The sequence below is a fragment of the Hyla sarda genome, chromosome 4, assembly GCF_029499605.1.
Source record: "Hyla sarda isolate aHylSar1 chromosome 4, aHylSar1.hap1, whole genome shotgun sequence".
NCBI classification, from domain to species: Eukaryota; Metazoa; Chordata; class Amphibia; order Anura; family Hylidae; genus Hyla; species Hyla sarda.
The window spans coordinates 412,687,540-412,710,068 of NC_079192.1; the positions used below are offsets into that span (position 1 = coordinate 412,687,540).

Here is a 22,529-nt window from a genome sequence, read left to right on the forward strand (position 1 = left end):
CGGGCATGCTGGGAGTTGTAGTTTTGCAACAGCTAGAGGAACCCTAGTTGACAGCCACTGCGTTTATCGATATACGGTGCGCAATGGAAGCAATCCGCGCCGCTGTTTCCATCTCGTAAAACTACACGACAACATCGCTCAGTCCAGCATCGTGTTTTGCATAGGAGATTTATTGCTTTTTATCCTATGATAACACTGAAAGACCCAAACAACCCATTCGGCTCTGCTACATCTGGGGAATTTTTAATGTTAAATTCAGTGTCGTCTAATTTTTTTCCCCGTGCGAATAAAATAATAATTTCCTAAATGCTGATCGTGTCTCCGGAAGGCTTCGATACCTGCCCCCCCCCCCCTCCCCTAATTCTTACAACCACCCGCCCCCATCCCCCTCCAGCCCCCCCCTATCAAACTTCCTCCTGATAATTGTGACCTATATGGGAAGAATAATCTATTCCGGTCCCGTTTCCATGGAGATAAAGAGCGGAGAACATGGGGGACTCCATACCAGAGCAATCTGTCCTGCTGTTCTCCATGACAGAAAAGACGCCATTCAAATCCGCGCGGAGACTTCTCCCTGGGTGGGGGGTGCGGAGAGAGACTTAATCATGGCCGACTCTAGTGGGGGGGGGGGGGACTCCCTGGGGGGGTGTCGATCCGTGTGGGCGGAGGTGGCATGGACCATACAAAAGTTTCTAAATTTTATAGTCATAGTATAGTATATCCTATACGTGGAGATGTAGCAGAGCTGAGTTTGTTATTCAGAAAACATATTTTTTTTAATAAGATCTCTTGCTGTCGGCTGTCCGGGCATGCTGGAAGTTGTAGTTTTGCATCCCTTGTTGGCAAACACTGCAATAACTGTGATTTGGAATACATGCACGCTCAGTCAAGCCGAGCGTGCATGTAAACGAGGATCAGGAAGGAATAGCTATTGCTGTCTATGCCAAACAAAGTGCCCTCCAGCCCCCGCCCCCCAACTGTAGCATAAACTCCCAGCAGTGCATGTGAATGAGCATTCGGAAGGAATGGCTATTGCATTTATTCATTTACAAGAGCGGTAAAAAAGTTACTTTATCATGTAGACACAGTTCAGGTATCAAGACTGGCATGGAATCTCCTATGCGTGGGGATGTAGCAGAGCTGAGTTCGCTATTTAGAAAACTTTTTTTTTTTTTCAGTCAGATCGCTAGCATTAGCCTTCAGCTGTCTGGGCATGCTGGAAGTTGCAGTTTTTCAACAGCTGGGGGCACCGTGGTTGGCAAAAACCGAAATAGCCAATGATAAACTGCATCCTCATCCCCTTCCTCCCCTCTCACAGCATACTGTACATAAACAATGATAAACTGCAGCCTCATCCTCCTCCTCCCCTCTCACAGCATACTGTACATAAACAATGATAAACTGCAGCCTCATCCTCCTCCTCCCCTCTCACAGCATACTGTACATAAATAATGATAAACTGCAGCCTCATCCTCCTCCTCCCCTCTCACAGCATACTGTACATATACAGTACAATGATATACTGCAGCCTCATCCTCCTCCTCCCCTCTCACAGCATACTGTACATAAACAATGATAAACTGCAGTCTCATCCCCCTCCTCCCGTCTCACAGCATACTGTACATAAACAATGATAAACTGCAGCCTCATCCTCCTCCTCCCCTCTCATAGCATACTGTACATAAACAATGATAAACTGCAGCCTCATCCTCCTCCTCCCCTCTCACAGCATACTGTACATATACAGTACAATGATATACTGCAGCCTCATCCTCCTCCTCCCCTCTCACAGCATACTGTACATAAACAATGATAAACTGCAGTCTCATCCTCCTCCTCCCCTCTCACAGCATACTGTACATATACAGTACAATGATATACTGCAGCCTCATCCTCCTCCTCCCCTCTCACAGCATACTGTACATAAACAATGATAAACTGCAGCCTCATCCTCCTCCTCCCCTCTCACAGCATACTGTACATAAACAATGATAAACTGCAGCCTCATCCTCCTCCTCCCCTCTCACAGCATACTGTACATATACAGTACAATGACATACTGCAGCCTCATCCTCCTCCTCCCCTCTCACAGCATACTGTACATAAACAATGATAAACTGCAGTCTCATCCCCCTCCTCCCCTCTCACAGCATACTGTACATAAACAATGATAAACTGCAGCCTCATCCTCCTCCTCCCCTCTCACAGCATACTGTACATAAACAATGATAAACTGCAGCCTCCCCCTCCTCCTCCCCTCTCACAGCATACTGTACATATACAGTACAATGATATACTGCAGCCTCATCCTCCTCCTCCCCTCTCACAGCATACTGTACATAAACAATGATAAACTGCAGTCTCATCCTCCTCCTCCCCTCTCACAGCATACTGTACATATACAGTACAATGATATACTGCAGCCTCCTCCTCCTCCCCTCTCACAGCATACTGTACATAAACAATGATAAACTGCAGCCTCATCCTCCTCCTCCCCTCTCACAGCATACTGTACATATACAGTACAATGATATACTGCAGCCTCATCCTCCTCCTCCCCTCTCACAGCATACTGTACATAAACAATGATAAACTGCAGCCTCATCCTCCTCCTCCCCTCTCACAGCATACTGTACATAAACAATGATAAACTTCAGCCTCATCCTCCTCCTCCCCTCTCACAGCATACTGTACATATACAGTACAATGATATACTGCAGCCTCATCCTCCTCATCCCCTCTCACAGCATACTGTACATAAACAATGATAAACTGCAGTCTCATCCCCCTCCTCCCCTCTCACAGCATACTGTACATAAACAATGATAAACTGCAGCCTCATCCTCCTCCTCCCCTCTCACAGCATACTGTACATAAACAATGATAAACTGCAGCCTCACCCTCCTCCTCCCCTCTCACAGCATACTGTACATATACAGTAAAATGATATACTGCAGCCTCATCCTCCTCCTCCCCTCTCACAGCATACTGTACATAAACAATGATAAACTGCAGTCTCATCCTCCTCCTCCCCTCTCACAGCATACTGTACATATACAGTACAATGATATACTGCAGCCTCATCCTCCTCCTCCCCTCTCACAGCATACTGTACATAAACAATGATAAACTGCAGCCTCATCCTCCTCCTCCCCTCTCACAGCATACTGTACATATACAGTACAATGATATACTGCAGCCTCATCCTCCTCCTCCCCTCTCACAGCATACTGTACATAAACAATGATAAACTGCAGTCTCATCCTCCTCCCCTCTCACGGCATACTGTACATATACAGTACAATGATATACTGCAGCCTCATCCTCCTCCTCCCCTCTCACAGCATACTGTACATAAACAATTATATGCTGCGCCTCATCCCCTCCTCCCCTCTCACAGCATACTGTACATATACAGTACAATGATATACTGCAGCCTCATCCTCCTCCTCCCCTCTCACAGCATACTGTACATATACAGTACAATGATATACTGCAGCCTCATCCTCCTCCTCCCCTCTCACAGCATACTGTACATAAACAATTATATACTGCGCCTCATCCCCTCCTCCCCTCTTACAGCATACTGTACATATACAGTACAATGATATACTGCAGCCTCATCCCCTTCCTCCCCTCTCACAGCATACTGTACATAAACAATGATATACTGCGCCTCATCCCCTCCTCCCCTCTCACAGCATACTGTACATATACAGTACAATGATATACTGCAGCCTCATCCCCTTCCTCCCCTCTCACAGCATACTGTACATAAACAATGATATACTGCGCCTCATCCCCTCCTCCCCTCTCACAGCATACTGTACATATACAGTACAATGATATACTGCAGCCTCATCCCCTTCCTCCCCTCTCACAGCATACTGTACATATACAATGATAAACTGCAGTCTCATCCCCCTCCTCCCCTCTCACAGCATAATGTACATAAACAATGATAAACTGCAGCCTCATCCCCCTCCTCCCCTCTCACAGAATACTGAACATATTCAATGATAAACTGCAGTATCATCCCCCTCCTCCCCTCTCAGAGAATACTGTACATATACAATGATAAACTGCAGCCTCTTCCCCTTCCTCCCCTCTCACAGCATACTGTACAGATACAGTGAGGAACTTCAGCTTCATCCCCCTCCTCCCTCTTACAGCATACTGTACAGATACAGTGAGAACCTGCAGGTTTACACCTTACTCTCCTTTTACAGCATACTGTACAAAAACAATGATAAACTGCAGCTTCATCCCCCTCCTCCCTCTTACAGCATAATGTGCAAATACAATAATTAACTACAGCATCACCCCCCTCCTCCCTCTTAAGGCATACTGTACAGATACAGTGAGAACCTGCAGCTTCATCCCCCTCCTCCCTCTCTACTTTTAACTTATTACAGTAAATGGATCCTTTGGTGACTGCAGAGAGCCTACAGGTAGAAAGGGGAACTGCAGTCTGCTGGGGGGTGAGGGTGATGCCACCTTCTCCATATCTGATATAGTACAATGTATTATATACACTGTAGAATATATTCACATGTGGTACTTATATATGCAGATACGCTTTACTTCCTATGGTCCAGAATCAGCAATTTTATGGCTCAAAAGAAGAAAAAAAAAAAATTGTCATATCCAGGCTTCCCCCCCCCCCTCCCCCGGTGACCTTATATAGAGACATAGAAAATAAAGCGCAACCGACACAGATACAAGTCGTATTTACTATGGAAATCGCATAATGACTTTAAAACCTCAAAGTTAGAATTTTGCTTAAAGGGTATTTCCATTCCGAAACTGTATCGGATGGGATCCAGATTCACTCACAGCAGGATACTCATTGGGTGTGAAATATAACCCATTCCGGACCCCTCATATCTCAGCCAGAGAGAGAGTGTCTCCCACTCTGAAGAATTGATTTAATTATAAATGGTGTAATACTTCATTCGCCCTGTGGGGGTGCTGCAGGGAAATCTAACGCCCCACATCTAATCATCATAGATAGTGAAGACAGTCAGGGAGCTCTTCCTTGGTAGGCGACTAATACATAAGAAGATAGATAAGGGCCTTGAGGTATGACGTTTCTGTTAATATGAATATTTAGTAACATTAAAGGGGTTGTCCTAAGATAAAAAGTTATTCCATATTCAAACTGTATGGATAGGTGGAAGGATCAAGCTTACTATTCATGCGTATGCTCAAGCACCAATCCATTGACTTTCTATCGGATCTCTGAACATTTCCGAGTTTAGCTCATGGCAATGATTGGAAGTCACGTACACAGTGAATATTCTTTATATGACTTCTGTACATTTATCATGTTCAACTTATGGCAATGTTTGGAAGTCCCATTGACAGTGAATGGAGTGGCAGCGCGTATGCTTGACCACCAGTCCATTCACTCTCTATGGGACGTCCGAACATTTCCAAGTTTAGCTCATGCCAATGTTTAGAAGTCGCATAGACAATAAATAGAGCAACAGTGCGTATGCTCAACCACTTCTCCATTCACTCTTAAAGGGGTACTCCGCTGCTAAGCGTTTGGAACAAACTGTGGGGCGTGACATCATGAGTGGGGCGTGACATCATGAGGGGGCGGGGCTATGATATCACGAGCTCCCGGCTCCAGCGTTCAGAACAGTTTGTTCCAAATGCTGAGCAGCGAAGTACCCCTTTAATGGGCCTCTCTGAAAATTTCCAAGTTCAGTTTATGGCAATGTTTGGAAGTCACAAAGGGAGTGAATGGAGTGGCAGCGCGTATGCTCAACCATCGCTCCATTCACTCACTCTTTATTGGACTTTTGAACATTTATCAAGTTCAACTCATTGCAGGATTTAGGAGTCTCGTAGACAGTGAATGGAGCAGCAGCGCGTATGCTCAATCATCGCTCCATTCACTCTTTATTGGACTTTTGAATATTTATCAAGTTCAACTCATGGCAATGTTTGGAAGGCCCATAGACAGTGAATGGAGCGGCAGCTCGTATGCTCAACCACCGCTCCATTCACTCTTTATAGGACTTCTGAACATTTCCACATTCAGATCAAGGCAACGCTTGGAATTACCATAGACAGTGAATGAAGTGGCAGCGCATATGCTCAACCACGCTCCATTCACTCTATATAGAACTTCTGAACATTTCCACATTCAGCTCTTGGCAATTTTTGGAAGCCGCATAGACAGTGAATGGAGCAGCAGCTCGTATGCTCAACCATCACTCCATTCACTTACTCTTTATTGGACTTCTGAACATTTCCACATTCAGCTCATGGCATTGCTTAGAAAGTCTCATAGACAGTGAATGGAGTGGCAGCACGTATGCTCAACCACTGCACTATTCACTGTCTATGGGACTTCTGAACATTTCCACATTCAGCTCATGGCAGTGTTTGGAAGTTCCATACATAGTAAATGGAGCAGCACTGTGTATGCTCGACCGTCGCTTTATTCACTCTTTATGGGACTTCTGAACATTTCCAGGTCCAGCTCGTGGCAATGCTTGGAAGTCCCATAGACAGTGAATGGAGTTGCAGCACGTATGCTTAACCATCACTCTATGCGCTTACTCTCTATAGAATATCTGAACATTTACTGATTTCAGCTCTTGCTAATGTTTTAAAATCCCATAGACGGTAAATGGAGTGGCAGCGCGTATGCTCAACCACCACTCCATTCACTTACTCTCTATAGGAGATCTGACCATTTACCAATACCAAGTTCAGCTCATGCCACTGTTTGGATATCCCATACACAGTGAATGGAGCGGCAGTGCGCATGCTCAACTATGCAGTGTTGCTAATGTTTGGAAGTCCCATGGACAGTGAATGGAGTGGCAGCGCGTATGCTCAACCATTACTCTATTCATTTACTCTCTATAGGACATCTGACCATTTACTGATTTCAGCTCTTGCTAATGTTTGGAAGTCCCATGGACAGTGAATGGAGTGGTAGCGCGTATGCTCAACCATCACTCCATTCACTTACTCTCTATAGGACATCTGACAATTTACCAATACCAAGTCCAGCTCATGCCATTTTTTGGATGGCCCATAGACAGTGAATGGAGCGGCAGTGCGCATGCTTGACCATGCAGTGGTCGAGCATGCGCACTGCTGCTCCATTCACTGTAATTCATTCTGGGGATAAATAACCTCTATTCACATTATCCGTGGGGGTCCCCAGTGGGCCGGACCCTCACCAATAAGCTAGTTACTATGGATAATGGAAAATGTTTAATTTCAGGAATAAACCCCTGTATATATATTTTTTTATAATTTAATAATTTATTTATTACTTTACTAATACTTAAAAGTTAACTACTTTTAGGAGTTTAAAGATAAAAATATAAAAACATAAAAAAATAAATAAGGTCAAGTAAAAAAATAATGATATTTTTTATAATTTTATAATTTATTTAATACTTAATACCTAAAAGTTACCGTAAATACTTTTAGGAATTTAAAGATAAAAATATAAAAAACATAAAAAGATAAATAAGGTCAAGTAAAAAAATAATGACATATTTTTAAATTATTTTATAATTTATTTAATACTTAATACCTAAAAGTTACCGTAAATACTTTTAGGAATTTAAAGATAAAAATATAAAAAACATAAAAAGATAAATAAGGTCAAGTAAAAAAATAATGACATATTTTTAAATTATTTTATAATTTATTTAATACTTAATACCTAAAAGTTACCGTAAATACTTTTAGGAATTTAAAGATAAAAATATAAAAAAAACATTAAAAAAAAAATTAAGGTCAAGTTAAAAAATAATGACATTAAAATTTTAAAGATAAAAAAAAAATGAATAAAAATTAATTTACAGCCATAGAACATTGTTAGAGAGTTGTTTCTCGCAGAGAGTGACCCCCGTAGGGTAACATTTATCCACCTAATTTTTTTTTATTTTATTATTTTAGAATTTTTTTTAACATTATTTAAGGTAGATTTTTAAAGTGGATCGGCGGGGTGTATTTATCACTCATCATACCGTCTCAGCTCGTATCTAGGCTAATAAGATTCACTCGCTCGCCAGGCATCGCATCAAGCAGCCGGCGCTTCCGATCTATCATGTGTGCGGGACCTGCTGGGAATCAGACAGGCTGACATTATACCGCATAAAAAACATATATCATTGAAATATGTTTATGCAAATAGGGCGTCTCCGTAACTACACTAGTGTGGCGCCGTACGTGGCGGGCGATCTGTATGTCAGGCATATGCGCGACGGTCCCCAACAGTCCTGTGATCTGATTTACATAATTGACCGAGAATCCCCAGTAATTGAAAATTAACAATATAATGGATGGCATCCATTATACACTCCTTGCTTTACACTGCAGCTCTGCTCACCAGGATAGGCCATTGTGTATAAAGGTGTTACGTTAAAGGGGTACTCCGGTGGAAAACTTTTTTTTATTTTTTTTTATCAACTGGTGCCAGAAAGCTAAACAGAATTGTAAATTAATTCTATTAAAACATCTTAATCCTTCCAGTACTTATTAGCTGCTGAATACTACATAGGAAATTCTTTTCTTTTTGGAACATCACGAGCACAGTGCTCTCTGCTGACATCTCTGTCCATTTTAGGAACTGTCCAGAGCAGCATATGTTTTCTATGGGGATTTTCTCCTACTCTGGACAGAGTTCTTAAAATGGACAGAGGTGTCAGCAGAGAGCACTGTGGTCGTGATGTCAGCAGAGAGCTCTGTGTTCCAAAAAGAAAATAATTTCCTCTGTAGTATTCAGCAGCTAATAAGTACTGGAAGGATTAAGATTAATTAATAGAAGTAATTTACAAATCTGTTTAACTTTCTGGCACCAGTTGATAAAAAGAAAAAAAGTTTTCCACCGGAGTACCCCTTTAACCCATTTGAGTGTTCTGAGAAGCAAATGCAACACATGGTAAAGATATGCTACATTGTTTCCAAATTTGTTCTTGCATATATTAGGCTAGTGACTCTTTGCTTTACACTGCAGCTTCTTTTCTTTTCAGTGTGGCCTACGCTTACTGTATTGTTGGTTTAGTCCTTTAAAGGGGTACTCCACTGAAAAAAAAAAAATAAATCAACTGGTGCCAGAAAGTTAAACAGATTTGTAAATGACGTTTATTTAAAAATCTTAATCCTTCCAGTACTTATCAGCTGCTGTATACTACAGAGGAAGTTATTTTCTTTTTGAATTTCTTTCTTGTCTGACCACAGTGCTCTCTGCTGACACATCTGTCCATTATAGGAACTGTCCAGAGTAGGAGCAAATCTCTATAGCAAACCTCTTCTGCTCTGGACAGTTCCTGACATGGACAGAGGTGTCAGCAGAGAGCACTGTGGTCAGACAGAATGGAAATTCAAAAAGAAAAGAACTTCCTCAGGAGTTTACAGCAGCTGATAAGTACTGGAAGGGTTAGGATTTTTAAATAGAAGTAATTTATAAATCTGTTTAACTTTCTGGCACCATTTGATTTAGAAAAAATGTTTTCCAGTGGAGCACCCCTTTAAGTGTTCTGAGAAGTAAATGTAAGGTAGAGATTTCTTTCAAACTTTGTGCTTAACCATATTAGAATATGACAATATAAGTCGAGTGACTTCTTGCTTTATACTTCAGCTCTGCTCATCGGGGTCAGTTGTTCCATATAGGCGTGCCCCTACTGTATCAGACTGTAGAATGATGTGTTGGTGAGGGGGATGACTGGAGGAGAATGTGGCTGGGGAGGGGGATAACTGGAGGAGAATGTGATTGGGGAGGGAGATGACTGGTGGACAATGTGGCTGGGGAGGGGGATGACTGGAGGAGAATGTGGCTGGGGAGGGGGGTGACTGGAGGAGAATGTGGCTGGGGAGGGGGATGACTGGAGGAGGATGTGGTGGTGGGGGTGACTGAAGGAGAATGTGGCTGGGGGGGGGGTGACTGGGGGAGGATGTATCAGGGGAGGTGACTGGGGGAGTATGTGTTGGGGAGTGTATGACCGGAGGAGGATGTGTCGGGGGGTGACTGGGGGAGGATGTGTTGCGGAGGTGAGTGGAGGAGGATGTGTCAGGGAGTGGATGACTGGAGGAGGATGTGTCAGGGGGGGGGGGGTGACTGGAGGAGGATGTGTCAGGGGGGGGGGGGTGACTGGAGGAGGATGTGTTGCGGAGGTGGCTGGAGGAGGATCTTTCATGGAGGTGGCTGGAGGAGGATGTGTCAGGGAGTGGATGACTGGAGGAGGATGTGTTGGGGGGGGTGACTGGGGGAGGATATGTCGTGGAGGTGAGTGGAGGAGAATGTGTCGGGGTGACTGGAGGAGGATGTGTCGGGGGGGGTGACTGGAGGAGGATGTGTTGCGGAGGTGGCTGGAGGAGGATGTTTCATGGAGGTGACTGGAGGAGGATGTGTCGGGGGGGTGACTGAGGGAGGATGTGTCGGGGGGGTGACTGAGGGAGGATGTGTCGGGGGGGTGACTGGGGGAGGATGTGTGGGGGGGTGACTGGGGGAGGATGTGTCGGGGGGTGACTGGGGGAGGATGTGTGGGGGGGTGACTGGGGGAGGATGTGTGGGGGGGTGACTGGGGGAGGATGTGTTGCAGAGGTGGCTGGAGGAGTATGTGTCAGGGAGTGGATGACTGGAGCAGGATGTTTTGGGAAGGGGGGATGACTGGAGGAGAATTTGGCTGGGGAGGGGAATGACATGAGGATGTGGTTAGGGAGTGTAAGGACTGCAGGAGAATTTGCTTGGGGGGCATTACTGGGGATGGATGTGGCGGAAGGGGATGACTGGAAGAAGACGTGGTTAGGGAGGGTAATGGCTGAAGGAGTATTTGGTTGGGGAGGGTAAAGACTAGAGGAGAGTGAGGCTGGGAGGGAGGTGACTGGAGGAGGATTTGGCGGGTAGGGGCATAACTAAAGGATGATGTGGCAGATGGGGGATGACTGAGGCAGGACGTGGTCGGGAGGAAGAAGTCCTTAATGCCTCTGAAGATTTTAAGTGATAATCTCCTATAGCCTTGTCCTGTGTAAATAGAAGATGGCTAAGTGATGATCTACTCATTGAAGGCTGAGCTCCTCCTCTAACCCAAGCAATCAGCTTTGAGGCTACAATAACCATGTATTTTCTCTGCAGCGGCCACTATAGGAGAAATGTAGAATTACATGCAGGCTATTTAAGTTTATAGATGAGAGTCCCAATTGGAGGACCCTCTCTGCTGTGACATCTAAATGTCCTAACATACACTTTGTAAAATTCAGACATTCTGCATCGTCTTTATCGTCTTTGCATGAAATATAGTTTATGAACAGCTGCAGGACACTATTGACTCACTTTATGTGTTTTGGAGGGCGCATTAAAATATCAGCACAAAAAACATGAAGGGAGCTGGAGCAGCGCCCATCGCCGTCCCGCCAAACACAGGGTGACATTCAAAGGCAAGACGGACTTGTCAGGTCAGCTGAGTATGGACGAGGAGAAGAGAGGGGCGAGGAAGCCAAAAAGACCACAGATGTGTCGGCTACCGCAAAGTTCATAAATGGCTCCAGGCGGCCAGAACTGCATCGACAGCTCATGAATTAAAAAAGATTACCGCCACACTTAGCCGTAATTAATGTTATCTAGAAATAGCCCAGGAAAGAAACCAAAGAAATTCAACGTATTTTATGTCTGACCTGAAAAAACTTGTGAACTTAAGGCCGGATTCTATTTCATTTGCAGTCTAGTCCCTTGCGTAAACGTAACCTAAAAAGAATGTTTTTAAATAATTATTTTTAACTCTTTGGATTAAAAAAAATAATAATAATTTAGCATTTTTTTTAGTTTAGGGATTTTTTTTTTTTTTTTTTACATTATTTCAGATTTTAGTTTTTGATGCATTTTTTATTTTTTTTAACATTGCTTATTTTATACAGTATTTTATTTTATTTTGAATGTCTTTTATGACTTCAATTTTTTTTGTTATTTATGTATTTAGATATCTAGGGATATTTTTATATTTTTTGTTATGGATTTTATATTTTTTTTAGGTCTTTTTTTTTTAGAATTTTTCATTATTTTTATGATTGTTATTATTATTATCATCCTTATAATAGTGTTTATTATTATCTTTTGTATAAATTTTTTTTTAGTATTTTTTAAATAATTTTTTGCTATTTTCTTTTCATCTATGATTTTTTTAAATTGATTTATTTATGCATTTTTTGACCCCCAAAAATGATTATTCTAATATGTATTTACATAAATGTTTAATTTGTTTTATTTATTTATATTTATTTATTTAGGCTTCATTTTTTATTATTTCATTTTTCGTTTTCATGTTTTGCATAGATTATGTTTTATTTCCAGAGACATTTTTATTTCTTTAGTTCATTTTTTTGTATGATTTTCTTTTTTTTCTCTTTTTCAAATTGATTTATAGACTTTCTTTCTTTCATTTATTTATTTATTTTTTTTATCTTCAGGTAATTTTTTTTTCCATGCCTTGAGGTGAAGCTTTCGATAAGCTATGTTTTGGTCTAATCAGCTTTCTGGTTTTTATAGTACCGTGAAAATCCAGACAAGTAAACTAGGTTAAATGTAATGGAATTTTTTAGAATTTTCCCTCGTCGTTATTTGGTTTGCAGATGGGGGGGGGGGGGGGGGTTTGACTTAAGAGACACTGGAGGTCATTTGCAGAAATGTCCGTCAGTCTGCCTGCCCGGAGGGCGACTCGGGTGGCAAAACACACTGCCGTATGCCAGCTAAGTCCTCGGCTTTTTTGCATACACTTCAGAATTTTCTTACGTAAGAGTCGCCGGCCTGTGCCCTGACTTTAAAGGTCACCAAGTATGTTAAATATTAATTGAATGTATTACTTATTCATTATAAAGAAAAAAAAATAAAGGAAAAACAAATGATACCCAAAAAAAAAAAAAAAAAATTTTATGTCTATTATATTGTTTTCTTAAAGGGGTACTCCGGTGGAAAACATTTTTTTTTTATTTTTTTAAATCAACTGGTGCCAGAAAGTTAAACAGATTTGTAAATTACTTCTATTAAAAAAATCTTTACCCTTCCAGTACTTTTTAGCAGCTGTATGCAAAAGCAACCGAATCGTGTTTACCAACCACGGTGCCTCCAGCTGTTGCAAAACTACAACTACCAGCATGCCCGGACAGCCAAAGGCTGTCTGGGCATGCTGGAAGTTGTAGTTTTGCAACAGCTGGAGGCACCATGGTAGAGACACTGTGCTAATAAGAGGCGCAGGGAGAAACATAAAAAACCCTTCTGCTCACCTACTCCCGGTCCCTGCCGATGCTGATCCCCTCCGTGCGGTCCGGTGTCTCCTCTTTACCATACCAAGTAGAAGGACCTTTCCCTTTTCAGCCAATCACTGGTCGCAGTGGTGTCACGTGTTAAGCCAGTGATTGGCTGATGGGGAAAGGTCTTTTTCAGCTGCAAACACACGAAGTTTCCCGTATCCAGTGGGAGATTTGAAAACCTGACATGGGGTGGAGAATATGACGGACAGGCGGGGGTTGGGAAATGTAACGGGGGGGGGGGGGGGGGGGGGTGCGGTGAGATGGACCATGTGGAAGGGGGGGGATAACGTGACATGTGGAGAGAATGTGACAGTGATGGGGGGGTGAAGATTGGAATGTGACATGGGGGAGAATGTGACTGGGGGGATGTGACATGGAGGAGAATGTGACTGGGGGGGATGTGACATGGGGGACAATGTGATTCGGGGGATGTGACGTGGGGGAGAATGTGATTGGGGGGTATGTGACATGGGGGAGAATGCGACTGGGGGGGATGTGACATGGGGAGAATGTGACTGGGGGATGTGACATGGGGGAGAATGTGACTGGGGGGATGTGACATGGGGGAGAATGTGACTGGGGGGGATGTGACATGGGGAGAATGCGACTGGGGGGGATGTGACATGGGGGAGAATGCGACTGGGGGGGATGTGACATGGGGGACAATGTGATTCGGGGGATGTGACGTGGGGGAGAATGTGACTGGGGGGGATGTGACATGGGGGACAATGTGATTCGGGGGATGTGACGTGGGGGAGAATGTGACTGGGGGGGATGTGACATGGGGGACAATGTGATTCGGGGGATGTGACGTGGGGGAGAATGTGACTGGGGGGGATGTGACATGGGGGAGAATGTGACTGGGGGGATGTGACATGGAGGAGAATGTGACTGGGGGGATGTGACATGGAGGAGAATGTGACTGGGGGGGATGTGACATGGAGGAGAATGTGACTGGGGGGATGTGACATGGGGGACAATGTGATTCGGGGGATGTGACGTGGGGGAGAATGTGACTGGGGGGATGTGACATGGGGGAGAATGTGACTGGGGGGATGTGACATGGAGGAGAATGTGACTGGGGGGATGTGACATGGAGGAGAATGTGACTGGGGGGGATGTGACATGGAGGAGAATGTGACTGGGGGGATGTGACATGGGGGACAATGTGATTCGGGGGATGTGACGTGGGGGAGAATGTAACTGGGGGGATGTGACTTGGGGGAGAATGTGACTGGGGGGATGTGACATGGAGGAGAATGTGACTGGGGGGATGTGACATGGAGGAGAATGTGACTGGGGGGGATGTGACATGGAGGAGAATGTGACTGGGGGGGATGTGACATGGAGGAGAATGTGACTGGGGGGGATGTGACATGGGGGAGAATGTGACTGGGGGGATGTGACATGGAGGAGAATGTGACTGGGGGGATGTGACATGGAGGAGAATGTGACTGGGGGGATGTGACATGGAGGAGAATGTGACTGGGGGGGATGTGACATGGAGGAGAATGTGACTGGGGGGGATGTGACATGGGGGAGAATGTGACTGGGGGGTGGAGAATGTGACAGGGGGTGGAGAATATGATGGACGGGGGGGGGTTGGGAAATGTGACGGGGGGGTGCAGTGAGATGGATCATGTGGCGGAGGGGGCGGGATATGAGGGGAGAATGTGATGGTGATGGGGGGTGAAGATTGAAATGTGACGTGGGGGGATGGGGGGAAACGTGGGGGGGGGAATTTAAGTGAGTAGAATGTGACTGGGGGGGATGAATGTGACTGGGGGGAGATGTGACGGGGGGCGTAGAATGTGATTGGGTGAGAATGTGACGGGGGGAAGAAATTAAACAGCGGAGATGTGAAATGGGCGGTGGCCATGAGATGGGTGGATAGATGTGATATGGGGGATTTCACCATTCGTTTATTATATCGCATTGAATATCGAAATCGCAATATTTGGGCCCATAATCCCCATATGGTGCCGCCCGACTAGAGACTGTCTGGGACTCATAACAATTAGACCAATTGGAACTAGGACCAAAAGCACCGACCAAGCAGCTAGAAGAGAAGGGGGCAGATTTTGGACCCCAAGAGGTCAGAAGGACAGTCTTTCTAGTAGGTAGAACATAGGGCCAAGTTTTGGATACTTTGATTTGCTGTAGAACTTCATCCAGACTTTTTGGAATAATTTTGGAAGACGTCTGAGCATTCACAGTCTTCCTTGGGCACCAACATGTCCTGTCCCACCCCTGACCTAAAGAGCATGTCCACAAGTAAGATGTCCTCCCCCAATCCCTTGCATCAACCTGATGTTTGGAAGCTTTTCCCGCCGCTTTAGTATGAGGGTCGTTCACCTTGCCAAGATGTTGTGCAGGGGTGGACGATCCCTTAAAATCAATCAGTCATAGGACTTGAAGGGATGACACATTCCAGGCTGAGGAGGGAAGGAACCATGTGATGTTTGCTCAGTACAAGGATATGAGCAGGGACCTCCGCGACCTTGTTGTGTGTCACGCGGGAGCCCAGCTGCCAATCACGGAGGAGGACGCGGCTTTGATGAGTGGCAGACATCTGCTCACCGGGTACAGGACACATATGGTGCCCACGGCTCCATCAAATCAGCAGGAAAAAGAGAAGCATCGGGAACGCGGCCCGTTCTGTCAGAAGGATCCGGAATAAACAGGTGACACTGTGTAGGACACTGAGGAACAGAGCAGCAAGAGAAGACCCTGGAAGGTGTCATCAGAGGGGCCCCGGGTGGTCCCACCTCCTCCTAAGGAAGGTGTCATCAGAGGGGCCCCGGGTGGTCCCACCCCCCCCTAAGGAAGGTGTCATCAGAGGGGCCCCGGGTGGTCCCAGCCCCCCCTAAGGAAGGTGTCATCAGAGGGGCCCCGGGTGGTCCCACCTCCTCCTAAGGAAGGTGTCATCAGAGGGGCCCCGGGTGGTCCCACCTCCTCCTAAGGAAGGTGTCATCAGAGGGGCCCCGGGTGGTCCCACCTCCTCTTAAGGAAGGTGTCATCAGAGGGGCCCCGGGTGGTCCCACCTCCTCCTAAGGAAGGTGCCATCAGAGGGGCCCCAGGTGGTCCCACCTCCCCCTAATGCCTACAGCACCTTCATAGAGACCCCTATATACTGTGATCTTAGGATGTGTGACCCCCGCCATCATACAGAAGGACTGACAAAGAAGAGAACACCGGACAGATGGTCCATTACAGTGACACTCAGAGGGTTAAAGGGGTACTCCGGTGTAAAAATATTTATTTTATATCAACTGGTGCCAGAACATTAAACAGATTTGTAAATTACTTCTATATAAAAAATCCTAATCCTTCCAGTACTTGTCATCTTATGCCTCAGAGGTAGTTGTGTTGTTCTTTTCAGTCTGACCACAGTGCTCTCTGCTGACACCTCTGTCCATGTTAGGAACTGTCCAGAGCAGCAGAGGTTTGCTATTGGGGATTTGTTCCGATTCTGGACAATTCCTGACATGGGCAGAGGTGTTAGCAGAGAGCACTGTGGTCAGACTAGAAAGAACTACACAACTTCCTCTGGAGCATACAGCAGCTGATAAGTACTGGAAGGATTAAGATTTTTAAATAGAAGTAATTTACAAATCTGTTTAACTTTCTATCTATCATCTATCTATCTCATATCTATCTATCTATCGATCTCATATCTATCTATTTATCTATCTATCTCATATCTATCTATCTATCTATCTATCTCATATCTATCTATCTATCTATCTATCTATCTATCTATCTATCTATCTCTCTCATATCTATCTATCTATCTCATATCCATCTATCTATCTATCTCATATATATCTATCTCATATCTATCTTTCTATCTCATATCCATCTATCTATCTTTCTCATATATATCTATCTCATATCTATCTATCTCATATCTATCTATCTATCTATCCATCTCATATCTATCTATCTCATATCTATCTATCTATCTATCTATCTATCTCATATCTATCTATCTATCTCATATCTATCTATCTCATATCTATCTCATATCTCATATCTATCTATCTCATATCTATCTATCTATCTCATATCTATCTCATATCTATCTATCTCATATCTATCTATCTCATATCTATCTCATATCTCATATCTATCTATCTCATATCTATCTATCTATCTATCTATCTATCTCATATCTATCTATCTATCTATCTATCTCATATATATCTATCTCATATCTATCTATCTCATATCTATCTATCTCATATCTATCTATCTCATATCTATCTATCTATCTATCTATCTATCTATCTATCTATCTATCTATCTATCTCATATCTATCTCATATCTATCTATCTCATATCTATCTATCTATCTATCTATCTATCTATCTCATATCTATCTCATATCTATCTCATATCTATCTATCTCATATCTATCTATCTATCTCATATCTATCTATCTATCTCATATCTATCTATCTATCTCATATCTATCTATCTCATATCTATCTATCTAATATCTATCTCATATCTATCTCATATCTATCTATCTATCTATCTCATATCTATCTATCTCATATCTATCTATCTCATATCTATCTATCTCATATCTATCTATATATCTAATACACTTTTCTCGTCTACTCTCAGTGATATAATCTTCTAGATAGAATGTTCCCTGGTGTCCCAGAGGTATCGCTGAGCAGTATTTCATGTGATGATTTGAAGTTTGCGGCACATTTGCGGGTTGCTGTACGGTCATATATAATTCAGTGCGGTTCTTTTCTTCTGTTCCGCAGGGTCCTATCTGAGTCGTCCATCATCAGTACTGGATGTTCTCAGAAGGTCCCTGGGAACCTGGAGCCCACACACTTTACTGCCCTGGATCCTGATACAATCATTGATAAATATCACCTGGAAACAATGTATCATGTGACTCCCCTGATAAGATACAATGTATCACTGCCTGCAGGAGAGGCCGCAGACTATCAATCAAGACGATAACATGGCGAGAGGACGACAGCCAGACCCATAGTCCCCCGCCTGTTGCCTGAGAACAATTCTCTTATGGGAATTGTAGGTAAGAAGAATGTACAGGAGCATTTTAGGATTTTTCTTTTGCTAATATCAGTGTTTCCCAAGCAGCGCACCTTCAGCTGTTGCAAAACTACAACTCCCAGCAGGCTCGGACAGCCTTTGGCTGTCCGAGCCTGCTGGGAGTTGTAGTTTTGCAACAGCTGGAGGCACCCTGGTTGGGAAACACTGGCTTATATAGTGCAGCATTGTCTATTATTAGAGAATAATGTAGAGGTTCTTGTGTATACCTTGTGCTCACCTGTTTTTGGTGATGTGGTAGGCATGACATTTCAGCCATACTGATTCTGTTTTATCATTGAAATGATTTCCTAAGGCTGCCTATGTTTCCCATGAATCCTCTGGCTTTGCAGAGAGAGGGAGTGGAGTCTGATCACTGCACCTGGCCATCTAATTAGGCTTAGAGGTCCCCCAGGTGAATGGATTTACACTCACAAGTGGGTTGGGGGTCAGTTCACATTATGTGCAGTTATGATGCACTTTCTTATTCAAGGCAAAATGTTATCTTGAGGAGAAAGTGATTTGCCCTTTAAGGACATATGAGGCATCTTCACACGAAGGAGTTTTACTCGTTCTTACTACATTTTGGCAGGTTATACTGTGATTTTCGAAAAGCTTTGTGATTTGCACAACTGTGGTAAAATATTTCATTTTTTTTGGCCAAGATTTCAGGAAAATCATGACAAAAACAAAAAAGGCAACAAAATGAGTGAACACAGCTCCAGGGAAGGTGTTATATATACTGTATCCTGATCCGATGGAGATCACAGCAGTATACAGATAGAGCTGGAGGGGAGGTGTATAACTACTATATATCCTGATCCTATAGAGATAGCAGCAGTATACAGATAGAGCTGGAGGGGAGGTGTATTACTACTATATATACTGATCCCATAGAAATAGCAGCAGTATACAGATAGAGCTGGAGGGGAGGTGTGTAACTACTATATATACTGATCCCATAGAGATAGCAGCAGTATACAGATAGAGCTGGAGGGGAGGTGTATTACTACTATATATACTGATCCCATAGAAATAGCAGCAGTATACAGATAGAGCTGGAGGGGAGGTGTATTACTGCTACATATCCTGATCCCATAGAGATAGCAGCAGTATACAGATAGAGCTGGAGGGGAGGTGTATTACTACTATATATACTGATCCCATAGAAATAGCAGCAGTATACAGATAGAGCTGGAGGGGAGGTGTATTACTGCTAGATATCCTGATCCCATAAAGGTAGCGGCAGTATACAGATAGAGCTGGAAGGGGAGGTGTATAACTGCTATATTTCCTGATCCTAGATAGCAGCAGTATACAGATAGAGCCGGGAGGAGTGGGGTTTGGAAGCTGCAGCTGCAGTTGACAGGAAGTCAGCTGACCCAGGACTGACTACTTCCACTGTGATTCTCTGTAGGTCAGACCGGTGATCACATGACCCAATTACACTACTGTAATGCATTAAATGCAGCTGTGCTGGAATAAAACAGAAGGCGCTGTAGGACTGGCGATGGAGAGCGGGCATGAGGGCCATATAACTGATGAGGGTCCCAAATGAGCAGTCGTCAATAGGCTCATGAATGGTTCCTTCTTAGTAATTCCTTTTAATACATCATTACATTCTACAGCAGTGTTTCCCAACCAGGGTGCCTCCAGCTGTTGCAAAACTACAACTCCCAACATGCCCAGACAGCCGAAGGCTGTCTGGGCATGTTGGGAGTTGTAGTTTTGCAACAGCTGGAGGCACCCTGGTTGGGAAACACTGCTCTACAGATATGTAATTCATAGTTACCCCACATGTCTGCGGCCTTTTCTCCATGTTCTATATATCTCGCATTCCTTATTCTGCCCCCTATAGGTGATAATAATGGCGCCGTGTGACCATAGGCGTCCGTTTCTCTCCAGTTCATAAATGACCCTCACAGGCAATGACTCCCATATATATGTACTTAGCACTAAGTGCGGTGTTTACAGACACTGCGAACGTTCACCGGCCGGGAAGGAAAGGCCATCGATCGATAGAACACGGGGGGAGCGGCCATTTATACCGAGGCGTTTATGAGGGTTGTGGAGCCGCATCCGCCAAACACCAACTCATTAAAGTTTAACACTCGGCAGCTGTCGTACAACCCCAGGTCCCCGCTACCGGGACGCGGCGAGAGAGTCCGTAATAAGTGAGACACACGACGGGGAAGAGGACAAACAAAAAGGCTTATTTATTATTTTTGCTCGCAGTTCTAATAACGACAATGAAAAGAAGTGAGATGTCAAAAAACGTAAAGATATAAACAATGTAATGAAACGTAATAACGGCGCTGAAATCCTAGTAATAGAAATCTATCTGAAATCTATCTATCTATCGCATATTCATCTATCTATCTATCTCATATCTATCTATCTCATATTCATCTATCTATCTATCTATCTATCTATCTCATATCTATCTATCTCATATTCATCTATCTATCTATCTATCTCATATCTATCTATCTCATATTCATCTATCTATCTCATATCTATCTATCTATCTATCTATCTCATATCTATCTATCTATCTATCTATCTATCTATCTCATATCTATCTATCTATCTATCTCATATCTATCTATCTATCGCATATTCATCTATCTATCTATCTCATATCTATCTATCTCATATTCATCTATCTATCTATCTATCTCATATCTATCTATCTCATATCTATCTATCTCATATCTATCTATCTCATATTCATCTATCTATCTCATATCTATCTATCTATCTCATATCTATCTATCTATCTCATATCTATCTATCTATCTATCTATCTATCTCATATCTATCTATCTATCTATCTCATATCTATCTATCTCATATCCATCTATTTCATATCTATCTATCTCATATCTATCTATCTCATATCTATCTATCTCATATCTATCTATCTCATATCTATCTATTTCATATCTATCTATCTCATATCTATCTATCTCATATCTATCTATCTATCTATCTATCTATCTATCTCATATCTATCCCATATCTATCTCATATCTATCTATCTCATATCTATCTATCTCATATCTATCTATCTCATATCTATCTATCTCATATCTATCTATTTATTTATTTATATAGCGCCTACAGATTCCGCAGCGCTTACAATTATGGGGTACAAACAAAGACAAGTATCAGACATAATATTACACAATAACTATTCAAACAAGAGGTGTGGGGATATATTGAGGATATGTTGGGGATATGTTGAGGATATGTTGGGGATATATTGAGGATATGTTGAGGATATGTTGGGGATATGTTGGGGATATGTTGGGGATATGTTGGGGATATGTTGAGGATATGTTGGGGATATGTTGGGGATATATTGAGGATATGTTGGGGATATGTTGAGGATATGTTGGGGATATATTGAGGATATGTTGAGGATATGTTGGGGATATGTTGGGGATATGTTGGGGATATGTTGGGGATATGTTGAGGATATGTTGGGGATATGTTGGGGATATATTGAGGATATGTTGGGGATATGTTGGGGATATGTTGGGGATATATTGAGGATATGTTGAGGATATGTTGGGGATATGTTGGGGATATGTTAAGGATATGTTGGGGATATATTGAGGATATGTTGAGGATATGTTGGGGATATGTTGGGGATATGTTGGGGATATGTTGGGGATATGTTGAGGATATGTTGGGGATATGTTGGGGATATATTGAGGATATGTTGGGGATATGTTGGGGATATGTTGGGGATATATTGAGGATATGTTGAGGATATGTTGGGGATATGTTGGGGATATGTTGGGGATATGTTGGGGATATGTTGGGGATATATTGAGGATATGTTGGGGATATGTTGAGGATATGTTGGGAATATGTTGGGGATATGTTGAGGATATGTTGGGGATATGTTGGGGATATGTTGGGGATATGTTGGGGATATGTTAAGGATATGTTGGGGATATATTGAGGATATGTTGAGGATATGTTGGGGATATGTTGGGGATATGTTGGGGATATGTTGGGGATATGTTGAGGATATGTTGGGGATATGTTGGGGATATATTGAGGATATGTTGGGGATATGTTGGGGATATGTTGGGGATATATTGAGGATATGTTGAGGATATGTTGGGGATATGTTGGGGATATGTTGGGGATATGTT

General features: G+C 43.2%; 1 protein-coding gene across 2 annotated transcripts in view; it reads left to right on the plus strand.

Annotated features, from left to right (window-relative positions):
• Positions 1–22,529, plus strand: part of CHRM2 (cholinergic receptor muscarinic 2) — a 220,681-nt gene that overhangs the window by 38,913 nt on the left and 159,239 nt on the right. The window contains exon 1 of one of the 2 annotated variants that reach the window (XM_056517748.1): positions 18,090–18,346. The exons of the other annotated variant lie outside the window; for it this stretch is intronic. The gene's annotated coding sequence lies outside the window, so the exon portion shown is untranslated. Of the gene's footprint in view, positions 1–18,089; positions 18,347–22,529 lie in introns of those variants that run through there. 2 annotated transcript variants of the gene reach the window in all.